Source organism: Saccopteryx leptura, chromosome 6 (genome assembly GCF_036850995.1).
Source record: "Saccopteryx leptura isolate mSacLep1 chromosome 6, mSacLep1_pri_phased_curated, whole genome shotgun sequence".
In the NCBI taxonomy this organism is placed as follows: domain Eukaryota; kingdom Metazoa; phylum Chordata; class Mammalia; order Chiroptera; family Emballonuridae; genus Saccopteryx; species Saccopteryx leptura.
The window spans coordinates 147,610,607-147,625,712 of NC_089508.1; positions in this window are offsets into that span (position 1 = coordinate 147,610,607).

Consider the following 15,106-nt stretch of genomic DNA (forward strand, 5'->3'; position numbering starts at 1 on the left):
AAAGTCCTCTAGTGCAAATATGGGGGCAGAACTGAGCTCTGTGGGGACTGGAGGCTTCACAACCTTCACAACAGAGAGCCCTTGTCTGCATATGTACAAGGAGAAAGGAACTCACAGCAAGTTACACATTTTAAAATCTGATAAATACCACACATCACAATATATAAAACCAATGTTTCTAAATGAACTGCCGGACACTCGTCCAACATCCTTTTTCCTACATTTATGAGGCTTCATGTCCTCAACTCTTCACGTAATAATTTTTTTTTTGTATTTTTCCTATTTTTCCGAAGTTGGAAACGGGGAGACAGACAGACTCCCGCACGCGCCCAACCAGGATCCACCCGGCATGCCCCCCAGGGGGCGATGCTCTGCCCATCTTGGGGCGTCGCTCTGCCGCAATCAGAGCCATTCTAGCACCTGAGGCAGAGGCCACAGAGCCATCCTCAGCACCCGGACAAACTTTGCTCCAATGGGGCCTTGGCTGCGGGAGGGGAAGAGAGAGACAGAGAGAAAGGAGAGGGGGAGGGGTGGAGAAGCAGATGGGCACTTCTCCTGTGTGCCCTGGCCGGGAATCGAACCCGGGACTCCTGCAAGCCAGGCCGATGCTCTACCACTGAGCCAACCAGCCAGGGCATGTAATAATTTTCATGCATCATTTTCTAGGATGCAATTAGAACGTAATTCAGCCTTTCCTTTGTGTGTTCTTACAGATTTGTTTTCATGAGGAACAGCTCAAAATGGGTTCTTGGAGATTCCTATACTGTTACCAGTCCTCTCTTGGGAGCCAGTGGGTGGCCAGTTAATAAAAGGTTAGAGCTGTACACAAAACAGCAGGCTTGGGATATCTGTGTTAATCCCAGGAAGGCTGGTGCTCAAAACCCTCAAATACCAGCCAACGGCATTCACCAGGCTGGCCACACTCTGCCCGTATCCCTCTCACTCAAATTTCTTTCCTTCTCACACTGGTCTGCAGGCCTCGGCATCCAGTTCAGGAACTTTGCCGACTGCATGCCAGTTTGACTACTGGGTTGCTGAGATGAAGACCAGTCCCTGCTAAAAATGACACCTGACCTGCTCTAGCTCTGTGACCTGCTGTAAATCCTGACTGCCATAGATGATGGCCTGCCTTGTGGGGCTGGAGCTGGGATCCGTGTGATAAAGTCAAATGACTTACTTAGGGTATTGGAATAGATAGAAATCACCTGTTCTGGTCACAATGACACCTTCATACATTAGGCCTGTTTCCATGTCTTGACTTCTGCCTCAATGGGTTCTACGGGAACCCACAATGTCTGTTGTCCTTGTCCCTGACTTTAAACCACACCCTTGGCTTTACAAGCCAGACTGGCCCTGGGTTGCCCACCAGCTTCACCAGGTTCCCTGCCTCTGTGTGCTGTCATCTCCCCATTTCTGCCATCTGGCTCTGTCTCCTGTCACCTGGACCTTCTGTGAAAACTTGTGGTCCCACCGCCACCTGACACACAAGGAAGAATAGAAACTCAACTATCCCTCTCACCTGCTTCACTTGGACAAACATTCGCATGGACCCGGAAAAATTGTAGGACCTTGACAGACCTGACGGTGAGACTGTACGTGAAGTTGGGAGCGGGGCCTGTGGGTGAAAGAGCTCACCCCTCCGCAGGTATGCGACTCATGACTCAGCAGATGCTCTCTCAGCACGCTGACAGGCCTGGTGACTTCTGCTGCATCCCTAGGGAAACCAGGCCTACTGTCAGGTAAATTCTAGAAGAGGTAGAGATGGGGGAGGGGAGAGCACTGGCAACCTCCCAGTCCCTGATGTCACAAAGTGCCCACCTGAAACACATGGTGGGTAGAGGTAGGGAGACCTTCGCAGTGACAAAAACCCTAACATTACGCAGAAGTACACTGAGACTGTCTGAAGGGAACTGGACCCCAGGAGTCAAGATTTGATGGTGACAGATGTGACCTGTCACATGGACAAATGTAACAACCAATGTTCTCACAATAAAAGAAATAAAACAAACATGAAAATGTGTTCAGTGTCTCTGGGACTCAAAGAAACTTCAGTTAAAGTGATCCTATCTTTCCTATGAAACAGATTTTTTTAATCTTATTTTTATTAATTTTAATGCAGTGACATTGATAAATCAGGGTACATATGTTCCGAAAAAACATCTCCAGATTATTTTGACCTTTGATTATGCTGCATACCCCTCACTCAAAGTCAAATCATCCTCTGTCACCTTCTATCTGGTTTTCTTTGTGCCCCTACCCTCCCCCTAACCCATCCCTCTCCTTCCTCGCACCCTCCCCACCCCTCCACCCCACTCCCTGTTACCATCACATTCTTGTCCATGTCTCTGAGTCTCATTTTTATGGCCCATCTATGCATGGGTTCATATAGTTCTTATTTTTTCTCATTTACTTATTTCACTCCGTATAATGTTATCAAGGTCCATCCATGTTATTGTAAATGATCCGATGTCATCATTTCTTATGGCTGAGTAGTATTCCATAGTATATATGTACCAAAGATTTTTAATCCACTCATCCACTGACGGACACTTAGGCTGTTTCCAGATCTTCGCTATTGTGAACAATGCTGCCATAAACATGGGGGTGCATTTCTCCTTCTGGAACCGTTCTATGGTGTCCTTGGGGTATATTCCTAAAAGTGGGATAGCTGGGTAAAAAGGCAGTTTGATTTTCAATTTTTTGAGGAATCTCCATACTGTTTTCCACAGAGGCTGGACCAGTCTGCATTCCCACCAGCAATGCAGGAGGGTTCCCTGTTCTCCACATTCTCGCCAGCACTTATTCTGTGTTGTTTTGTTGATGAGCGCCATTCTGATTGGTGTGAGGTGATATCTCATTGTGGTTTTAATTTGCATTTCTCTAATGATTAATGATGTTGAGCATTTTCTCATATGCCTATTGGCCATCTGTATATCCTCTTTGGAGAAGTGTCTATTCATTTCTTTTGCCCATTTTTTGATTGGATTGTTTGTCTTTCTGGTATTGAGATTTACAAGTTCTTTATAAATTTTTGTTCTTAACCCCTTATTAGACATGCTATCAAGTATGTTCTCCCATTGTGTAGTTTGTCTTTTTATTCTGTTCTTATTGTCTTTGGCTGTGCAAAAGTTTTTTAGTTTGATATAGTCCCATTTGTTTATCCTGTCTTTTATTTCCCTTGCCCGTGGAGATAAATCAGCAAATATTGTATATCGCTGCAAGAGATGTCGGAGAGCTTACTGCCTATGTTTTCTTCTAAGATGCTTATGGTTTCATGCCTTACATTTAAGTTTTTTATCCATTTTGAGTTTATTTTTGTGAATGGTGTAAGTTGGTGGTCTAGTTTCATTTTTTTGCAGGTTGCTGTCCAATTTCCCCAACACCATTTGTTGAAGAGGCTGTCTTTACTCCATTGTATTTCCTTACGTCCATGGTTAAATATCAGTTGTCCATACAGCTGTGGGTTTATTTCTGGGTTCTCCGTTCTGTTCCATTGATCTATTTGTCTGTTCTTATGCCAGTACCAGGCTGTTTTGAGTACAATGGCTTGATATCAGGAAGTGTGATACCTCCCCCTTTATTCTTCTTTTTTAAGATTGCTGAGGCTATTCGTGTTCTCTTTTGGTTCCATATAAACTTTTGGAATATGTGATCTATATTTTTAAAGTATGTCATTGGTATTTTAATTGGTATTGCATTGAATTTATAAATTGCTTTGGGTAATATAGACATTTTAATGATGTTTATTCTTCCTAACCATGAGCATGGTATATGCTTCCACTTGTTTGTATCTTCCTTGATTTCTTTTATCAATGTTTTATAATTTTCCAAGTACAAGTCTTTAGTCTCCTTGGTTAAATGTACTCCTAGGTACTTTATTTTTTTGGTTGTAATAGTGAAGGGGATTGTTTCCTTAATTTCTCATTCTGACTGTTCATTGTTGGTGTATAAAAATGCATCTGATTTCTGAGTATTAATTTTATATCCTGCCACCTTGCTGAATTCATTTATCAGGTCCAGTAGTTTTTTGATTGAGACTTTAAAATTTTCTATATACAATATCATATCATCTGCAAATAATGATAGCTTTACTTCTTCTTTTCCAATTTGAATGCCTTTTATTTCTTCTTAGACTCACCCAGAAAAAGAGAGAGATGACTCATATGAATAAAATTAGAAATGAGAGGGGAGAAATAACTGACACAACAGAAATACAAAGGATTGTAAGAAAAATACTATGAAGAACTGTATGCCAAAAAACTAGACAACCTAGATGAAATGGACAAATTCCTTGAAACATACCATCTTACAAAAATCACTCTGAAAGAATCAGAAAACCTAAACAGACCGATTACACCAAATGAGATCAAAACAGTTATCAAAAACTCCCAACAAAGAAAAGTCCTGGGCCAGATGGCTTCACAAGTGAATTCTACCAACTATTCAAAGAAGAACTAACTCCTATCCTTCTCAAGATATTTCAAAAAATTGAAGAGGAAGGAAGACTTCCAAGCTCCTTTTATGAGGCGTACATAATTCTGATTCCAAAACCAGGCAAAGACAACACAAAGGAAGAAAATTATAGGCCAATATCCCTGATGAATATAGATGCTAAAATCCTCAACAAAATATTAGCAAATAGGATCCAACAATATATGGAAAAAATCATACACCATGATCAAGTGAGATTTATTCTGGGGAGGCAAGGCTGGTACAATATTCACAAATCTATCAATGTTATTCATCACATAAATGAAAGGAAGGAGAAAAACCACATCATAATTTCAATAGATGCAGAAAAAGCATTTGATAAAATCCAGCACCCATTCATGATCAAAACTCTCAACAAAGTGGGAATACAGGGAACATACCTCAATGTGATAAAAGCCATCTATGACAAACCCACAGCCAACATCATAGTCAATGGGCAAAAATTAAAAGAAATCCCCTTAAGATCAGGAACAAGGCAGCGGTGCCCCCTTTCACCACTCTTATTCAACATAGTCCTGGAAGTCCTAGCCACAGCAATCAGACAAGAAGAAGAAATAAAAGGCATTCAAGTTGGAAAAGAAGAAGTAAAGCTATCATTATTTGCAGATGATATGATATTGTATATAGAAAATTTTAAAGTCTCAGTCAAGAAACTACTGGACCTGATAAATGAATTCAGCAAGGTGGCAGGATATAAAATTAATACTCAGAAATCAGATGCATTTTTATACACCAACAAAAAACAATCAGAAAGAGAAATTAAGGAAACAATCCCCTTCGCTATTACAACCAAAAAAATAAAATACCTAGGAGTACATTTAACCAAGGAGACTAAAGACTTGTACTCGGAAAATTATAAAACATTGATAAAAGAAATCAAGGAAGATACAAACAAGTGGAAGCAAGCATATACCGTGCTCATGGTTAGGAAGAATAAACATCATTAAAATGTCTATATTACCCAAAGCAATTTATAAATTCAATGCAATACCAATTAAAATACCAATGACATACTTTAAAGATATAGATCACATATTCCAAAAATTTATATGGAACCAAAAGAGAACACGAATAGCCTCAGCAATCTTAAAAAAGAAGAATAAAGGGGGAGGTATCACACTTCCTGATATTAAGCTATACTACAAGGCCATTGTACTCAAAACAGCGTGGTACTGGCATAAGAGCAGGCACATAGATCAGTGGAACAGAACGGAGAACCCAGAAATAAACTCACAGCTGTATGAACAACTGATATTTAACCAAGGATGTAAGAAAATACAATGGAGTAAAGACAGCCTCTTCAACAAATGGTGTTGGGAAAATTGGACAGCAACCTGCGAAAAAATGAAACTAGACCACCAACTTACATCATCCACAAAAATAAACTCAAAATGGATAAAAGACTTAAATGTAAGGCGTGAAACCATAAGCATCTTAGAAGAAAACATAGGCAGTAAGCTCTCCGACATCTCTCGCAGCGATATATTTGCTGATTTATCTCCACGGGCAAGGGAAATAAAAGACAGGATAAACAAATGGGACTGTATCAAACTAAAAAACTTTTGCACAGCCAAAGACAATAAGAACAGAATAAAAAGACAAACTGCACAATGGGAGAACATATTTGACAGTAGGTCTGATAAGGGGTTAATATCCAAAATTTATAAAGAACTTGTAAATCTCAACACTAGAAAGACAGACAATCCAATCAAAAATGGGCAAAAGAAATGAATAGATACTTCTCCAAAGAGGACATACAGATGGCCAATAGGCATATGAAAAAATGCTCAACATCACTAATCATTAGAGAAATTCAAGTTAAAACCACAATGAGATATCACCTCACACCAGTCAGAATGTCGCTCATCAACAAAACAACACAGAATAAGTGCTGGCGAGAATGTGGAGAAAAGGGAACCCTCCTACCCTGCTGGTGGGAATGCAGACTGGTGTAGCCACTGTGGAAAACAGTATGGAGATTCCTCAAAAAATTGAAAATCGAACTGCCTTTTGACCCAGCCATCCCACTTTCAGGAATATATCCCAAGAACACCATAGAACGGTTCCAGAATGAGAAATGCACCCCCATGTTTATGGCAGCAGTGTTCACAATAGCAAAGATCTGGAAACAGCCCAAGTGTCTGTCAGTGGACGAGTTGATTAAAAGTCTTTGGTACATATATACTATGGAATACTACTTAACCATAAAAATGATGACATCGGATCATTTACAATAACATGGATGGACCTTGATAACATTATACGGAGTGAAATAAGTAAATCAGAAAAAATAAGAACTATATGAACCCATGCATAGATGGGCCATAAAAATGAGACTCAGAGACATGGACAAGAATGTGATGGTAACAGGGAGTGGGGTGGAGGGGTGGGGAGGGGGCAAGGAAGGAGAGGGATGGGTTAGGGGGAGGGTAGGGGCACAAAGAAAACTAGATAGAAGGTGACAGAAGACAATTTGACTTTGAGTGAGGGGTATGCAGCATAATCAAAGGTCAAAATAATCTGGAGATGTTTTTTCGGAACATATGTACCCTGATTTATCAATGTCACTGCATTAAATTAATAAAAATAAGACTAAAAAAATAAAACATATGATATGTGTGAAGAAACTTTAATGTGGGCGCAATTTAACCTACTATTGTATTTGAGATCTAAAATCTCCCATCTGGGTTGACAGAACCATATTCCCATATAGTGAAATTACAAACATTATGTTAAAATTATATGTATCATAATTTTCCTTAAAAGTAAGTATTTCTTTGAAAGTAATCTTCTGAACTGCTTCCAAGTGCTCCTTCCAAAACGGGGTGTGACCACACATCTGCTTAACATACAGAGGTAGTTCGCATCTACCAGGAGCACAAGTCTTCGCCACCCACTGCTGGTGTCTCCACTCTGAGGAGGTGCCACTGGCAGGGCCACGTGTCTGCAGCACAAGCTACTGTTTCAGAACATGGCCAGCATTTCCAGCATGGCTCCGGGGCAGGACAGAGTTCTAATGCTGATGCATGGGTGGGACCACCTGTGGATCTGAGCATGGCTACTTCGGGCTTGTTCCATGGTCATCCTCTTGTGGCCACCATGCTCAGACTGGCTAAACTGTGAATCCTGGTGAGTATGGCCAGCTGTGGTCTATTTCTAGTCACTAGTACAATTGTTACACACACAGTCATAACTGTGGTGACTATCAACAGGCAGAACAGCACCACCAAAAAAATAAGACCCAGCAAATTGACCAAGGCCACGAACCTGAGCCATCTCACAAGAACACTTACCTGAGTGACACACCATCATTAAAAGCAGATGTGCATACTCTGAAGTCTGCCCTTCCAGAGCTAGACTTGCACCCTTTCAACCACTGCAGCAAGGACAAGCCCCCATCTCTCCCCTGTACCAGGCACAGAGCACACCTGTTATTAAGCAGAGCAACTAACTGGAAATGAGCACTGCAGCTCCTGTGAGACTGACCAATGATTTTATTGCTTCCTTTTCCTAATTTAGAAAGAAATAGAGAAAAATTACTGAAACTTTCAGTTAAGCTTCTACTTATTTCTTTCTAAATTTTAAGTCACACTGGAGTCCCAGTGTCTCATAATTTCCTTTCAAGTAACTGCATTTAGCTATAACAAAGTAAAACTCTTCTTTAGAATTAGTTTGAGATAGTAGTCAAATCATAACCAACAAAACTTTAAATGGAGCCAATGAACAATGACACATCCACTCTCTCTCCACAATGCAACAAAATGAGAAATAAATGAGAAAAGGTTACAAACATTTGAAAAATGTAAGAGATTCTCATGAAAAGCAGAATATGGTAGAAATATAAGCATTAAAAATGAGTACCACTAAGAGAATTACATAGCCTTAAATGTGACTGTTATACATATAAAAATTGACCAAAAAAAATTAAACTATCATTATTTACAGCTTAACTAGAAAGCTCAAGTTAGCCAGCTAAAAATTTAGAGAAAACAAAAGTCAATGAGTTGTCAATTGGCAAATTTCAAAAGCTTTCCTACATATAACCAGTAAGTACCCAGCATTCTTAGTAGCACAAAACTAATAATTAAAATAACTAGATATTAATTGAGAAGACTTAAACTTTCATTCTATCAAACTCCTAAAAGCTGCACAGCAGGGAGTATCTTGGGCTCAAAACACACAAAAATGTATCCTCATGGGCTTCAGATTCTAGTGGAGCTGATTAGAGACACTCTGTGATGGTTAGTTCTGCTCTAGTGTGGCAGGGAAGGGTGACATCACTTTCTAAAATGTGGCAAATACAACATAAAAGTCTTACTGAACTATTAATTTTGTTTTTTTATGTGAGAGGAGGGGAGATAGTGATATAGACTTCTACATGCAGCCTGACCGGGATCCACCCAGCAACCCCCATCTGGGGCCAATGCTTGAATCAACAGAGCTATCCTCAATGCCTAGAGCCAATGCTCAAACTAATCCAGCCTGGCTACAGGAGGGGAAGATGGAAAAAAGGGGAGGAGAAAAGAGGAAGAAGAAAGGGGAGAAAAGCAAATGGTTGCTTCTCTTGTGTGCCCTGACTGGGAGTTGAACCTAGGACACGTCCAGATGCCAGACTGACATTCTATCCACTGAGCGAACAGGCCAGGGTGAACTATCAAATTTAAAACTACTTCCAAGACATGGCCAGTTGGCTCAGTGGTAGAGTGTCAGCTCGGCATGTGGAAGTCCCAGGTTTGATTCCCAGCCAGAGCACACAGAGAAGCGCCCATCTGCTTCTCTACCCTTCCCCCTTTCCTTTCTCTCTCTCACTTCCCCTCCCTCAGCCAAAGCTCCTTGGAGCAATGTTGGCCCGGGTGCTGAGAATGGCTCCATGGCCTCCTCCTCAAGTGCTAGAATGGCTCCAGTTGCAGCAGAGCAACATCCCAGATGGGCAGAGCATTGCCCCCTAATGGGCATGCCGGGCAGATCTAGGTCGGGCACATGCGGGAGTCTGTCTCTCTGTCTCCCTGTTTCTCCCTTCAGAAAAATACAAAATAAAATAAAATAATAAAAATACTTCCCAGTGTTTTCATGTTTGATGAGGCATTTTCAGTGTAGACCCTCTATCACCATAGTTGTTTCTCAGCCTCAATCAAACTGTACAATCTGAGAGCACAGAGACTAGGCTGTATGCAATTTGTTTCCCTGGCAACAGCATATTCCCTGGCACATAAAAAATGAGTAAGAGGTAACTAAATGATTGAACCCTCCTGCTGTGATTTTATTCTACCCTATCCAGTACAAACAGATACACAATTCTACAAGTCCGCTAATAGTCTAATTTACAAGCCCATCCTCTCTTGGATAAGTAAAGACTCCACTAATTAAGAAATAAAATTAGGTCCTGGCCAGTTGGCTCAGTGGTAGAGCGTTGGCCCAGCATGTGGAAGTCCCAGGTTCGATTCCCAGCCAGGGAACACAGAAGAAGTGCACATCTGCTTCTCTACCCTTCTTCCTCTCTTTCTTCTCTCTCTCTCTCTCTCTTCCCCTCCTGCAGCCAAGGAGGGGGCATGCAGGGTGGATCCTGGTCAGGTGCATGCAGGGGTCTGTGTGACTGCCTTCCCCACTTCTAACTTCGGAAAAATACAAATGGAATGAAGGCAGGGAGGGAGGGAGAGAGGGAGGAAAGGAGGTAGGGAGGGCGGGAGGGAGAAGAGAGAGGGAGAGGGAGAGGGAGAGGAAAAGGGAGAGGGAGAGGGAGGAGGGGGAGGGGGAGGGGAGGGGGAAGGGGAGGGAGAGGGAGAAGGAGAGGGAGAGGGAGAGGGAGAGGGAGAGGGAGAGGGAGAGGGAGAGGGAGAAGGAGAGGGAGAGAGAAAGGAAGGAAGGAAATTAAACTTCTAATCAACAAATATTAGATGTTGCAATACTTAAACTGTCAGCTGCAACAAATCCCTTTTCCTCCACATCAGACACAAACAGACCCATCTCCCACTTGAAGCAGAACCCTGCACATCTGTATGTACACTGTGTGCATCGTTATTCTTCATTATCTGGTACTTCAGTGTCTTTCCCAGAGCAGCACAGGGTGGAGTAAACGTCCTGCTTTGAACTAGAAGTTCTTCCATTTAATTTGTCCTCAAACTCTTTTTACCTCTTACCTTGAAAAGTTACTTAACATGTCTGAGCATCAATTTAAACTGTAAAATGGTGCAAATATTACCACTTCCTAGCATTGTAGTGTTTAAATACCTGAAAAGCATCTAGTACACAATGCTAAAAAGTAGATACAGCTAAAACTGATGTCAGATGGTTAACATGTAACTCCCCAGGGATGGAATATAAAATCTTTATTGCTAGGCAACCCATACAATCCCATTTACAGGCAATGACTTCTTCATGATTTAGATTTTTGCTGCCAAAATGGCTTTTAAGAGGTCTTAAGTGCTTCTGAAATATAGAAAAGCTCTTAGGAAGAATAAATATAGTCAAAATGACCATATTATCCAAAGCAATATACAAATTTAATGCAATTCCCATCAAAATTCCAATGTCATTTTTTTTAAAAAATGGGACAAAAAAAATCAGGTTTATATGGAACTATAAAAAACCCAGAATAGCCATAGTAATCCTAAGGAAAAAGAACAAAGCTGGGGCCTTTACAATACCTAACTTCAAATTATATTATAGAGCCACGACAATCAAAACAGCATGATACTGGCAGAAAAATAGACAGACCAATAGAACAGAATAGAGAGCCCAGAAATAAAACCACATATATATAGTCAAATAATCTTTGACAAAGGAGCCAAAAACACACAATGAAGAAAAGAAAGCCTCTTCAATAAATGGTGCTGGGAAACTGGAGAGCCATGTGCAAAAGAATGAAAATTGACTACAGTTTGTCCCCTTGTACCAAAATTAATTCAAAATGGATCAAAGATCTAAATATAAGATATGAAACAATAAATTACATAGAAGAAAACATAGGTACTAAACTCATGGACCGTGGCCATAAAGAGCATTTTATGAATTTGACTCCAAGGCAAGGGATGTGAAGGCAATGATAAATGAATGGGACCATATCAGACTAAGAAGCTTTTGTACGGCAAAAGAAACTGACAACAAAACAGACAGACAACTAAATGAGAGATGATATTTTCAAACAACAACTCAGATAAGGGCCTAATATCCAAAATATACAAAGAACTCACAAAACTAACAACAAACAAGCAAATAATTCAATAAAAATATGGGAAGGCCCTGGCCGGTTGGCTCAGTGGTAGAGCGTCGGCCTGGCATGCAGGAGTCCCGGGTTCAATTTCCAGCCAGGGCACACAGGAGAAGCGCCCATCTGCTTCTCCACCCCTCCCCCTCTCCTTCCTCTCTGTCTCTCTCTTCCCCTCCCGCAGCCAAGGCTCCACTGGAGCAAGGATGGCTCCTTGACCTATGCCCCAGGCGCTAGAGTGGCTCTGGTCGCAACAGAGCGACTCCCGGGAGGGGCAGAGCATCGCCCCTGGTGGGCAGAGTGTCGCCCCCTGGTGGGCGTGCCGGGTGGATCCCGGTCGGGCGCATGCAGGAGTCTGTCTGACTGTCTCTCCCCGTTTCCAGCTTCAGAAAAATACAAAAAAAAAAAAGAAAACAGCAGCAGACTCAGTATAGTGGCTTTTTATCCCATCCCCTCATGGTGGCTGTACAGGTCACTCTGCCCACCCTGACCAAGACCTCCACGGGGCATGACTCCATGTCTCACCCTCTTTATGTCCTGGAAGCCCAATTCCTGCATCTTTCAAGATGCCCATAAATGCCTTGCGTCTGCCTGTCAGCTCTCTGACCGCTGGATGGGGGAGGGGAGCGAGCTTGGGACATCACAGCTGGTTCTGTGCTCTGACAGCGATGCAGCAGAGCAGCCTCTGTCACTGGCCCACAGAGTGACAATGCCAAAACCCAGGCTCTGTCTCCACTTCCATTTGCATCTGCCATCTGGCATGACTGTCATTGTCATGGGGTTGCCTGAGCCACACTGTGTGGAGGGTAGGGGGTGCGATACTCCTGGAGAGGGGTTCCTGTTATACTTGACTGTGTCCCCCAAGTGCTGGCTCTGAAACATGTGGGCATGGGTCCCTCATAAATACTCCTGGCCTTGGCTGCTCAGCTGGAATACTCAGTGGAGGTCATCAAAGCACTCAGAAACAGTGGGGCTCGACTTCTGTACTAAAGAGGGGATGACAGCCCTGCACAAAGCTGCCTGTACCAGTAATCAAGTGGCCCTGAAGGTACATTCTGTATTCATCCTGCACAGGTAACGCGCCCTCCCCATCTGATCCCTTGAGTCTCCCCCCACGCCATCCCCATCTCACAGCAGCCATCCCAGGTGACTCCAGAATGTTCCAAGGGGAGTTTGGGAGTGCAGGCTGCTTTTCCTACCCTGTTTTCTTAGTGTTCTTGATTTTAAAATCTGCTGTTCACCAAGCCCTCTTTCCTGTCTGTTTCAATCCTGTGCCAGGGAGACCAGAGCTGACCCCTCTATGGGAGGAGGCCACAGACCCTGCCCACAGGCATTGAGTCAGCCTCGCTGCCCCCACAGCCCATGGGTCTTGGAAGGCTGATGTCAGGGTGTGGATTTTGCTCACCTCTTCCTCCCGACACTGTCCCGTGTGCCCGCTGTACTTGGCCTGGCACCATGTCTGCAGAGCCTCCAGATAGGAGGGTGATGCCCAAGCCCACCCTCCATCAGAGCCCTGGGAGGAGAGACGGGACCCCTCAGGACACCCTCAGGACAATGCTTCTCTCCCAAGTCATGGCTTTCTCTACTTCTGTCAGCTACACCTTGTCAGGGGCTGTCCTCAGAAATCACGTGTTCATGATGAGGCTTGCCAGCTCCCAGTCGGTGCACACTGAGATAGTTTTGTGCTGTATTTTCAGGCACACTTCTCTTTTCCCTACAAATGACATCCTTGTGTTACTGCTCTCCACTGGTACATGAGGCATCAGAGGGCACAGGCAGTTCTCTGAGAGACCTGCTTGCGTATGCAAGGATACAAACTCCTCCTGCATGCCTGGTGCGTGGCTTTCAGGGCACAAAACCTCAACCTCATTAACGTTGGAACGTCGTTCATGCTGGGAGGCCCAGGGAAAGCACAGGACGTGAGGGCTGGGTCAGCCTTGGCCTTGGTGGGGTGTGTGGCCCGTGAGCTTCTCCCTTGATTGTTTCTCACCCTGAAAAGGGGGCTATGAGACCCATGACCAAATATCTGGTGTGTTTCCTAGGCTCTCTTAGAACTCAGAGCACCCCTGGAATATAAGGACCACTGTGGGCTGATACCGCTGTATCACACCGCCATCATCGGGGGCGACCCCTACTGCTGGCAGCTGCTCCTCCACGAGTGTGTGACCATCTGATTCAAGAACGAGGATGGCTGGCACAAGATCCACCAGGTACGGCCTGCTTCCCATGCTCCCGCACACAGCCCCCCATCCCTCCATCTCCGGGTGGGCAAGAAATCTACCAGGTATGTGGCCTGCGCCCTATGTTGCCCACACACAACCCTCCATCCCTCCATCCCCAGACAGGGTAGCAGCCCTCCGGTCAGATCCTGGTGTTCTGTTTGCCCTACACAGAGTTTCTAACACATTTGGATCAGTCGCTAGCATTTAAATATCTGGGGATATTTACCCTGAAATACATATTCCTGACTTCTCTGGAGAAATCGGAAGACCAGGCAAGCCTTTTGCACTTCTGCACAGCAAGTGCACTCAGAATGGGTGAGGCCAGTGTGTGTGCATGCGCCATCCAGGACAATGGCAGTGGATCTTTTGTGCTGGGACAAGGCCATGGCTGTCATGAACGTCGTTACTGTTGGCAGCTGCGGGGCCAGGGATAAGCTCCTGAGAAGACGAAGGGCCATAGGGCCCAGACCTTGTCAATGACCACAGCTCCGGGTCTCCAGGCCTTCACTGAAGAAGGTGCTGGAAGGAGTCACCCTTCCAGCTGGAGGCAGTGGCATGGGCAGCAGGGAGCAAGCATGCACTCTGAGCCTAGACACTGGCTTGACCAAGTGTGGGGTGGGGCTGGCCTCGGTGTGGCTGAGTGGAGGAGAGGCACAGGGGCAGGGGCTCGCATTCCCACCGAGAGTCGAAGGGTCACGTCCTCTTCATCAGGGTGAAGACCCAGTACCTGCCCTGCGATGGCGAGGGCCCAGTGCCCGCCCTGAGATGGCGAGGGCCCGGTGCCCGCCCTGCGATGGCGAGGGCCCGGTGCCCGCCCTGCGATGGCGAGAGCCCGGTGCCCGCCCTGCGATGGTGAGGGCCTGGTACCTGCCCTGCGATGGTGAGGGCAGGGACAGTAGCACACCTGCCAGTGTAAGATATGGGGGGGCGTTGGGGCTCATGCTCCAGGTGGCTGGTCTGTATTTGAGAAGTGTGCTGTCGGGTGAAGTTCTTACTCTCCCTAGGAACTGGCTCACTCTGGGTCAGCAAGGCCCCAGATGTCAGATTGCCAAGAACACAGAAAACAGGAAAACAGAGGTAACACAGCCCGCACCCAGCTGCAGGGCCCCTCAGGCTCCCGTGTTCCCACTTTGGAGCGCAGTTCTCCCCTCCCTGCTGCCCCCAGACGCATGTTCTCTTCTTGAGGCCT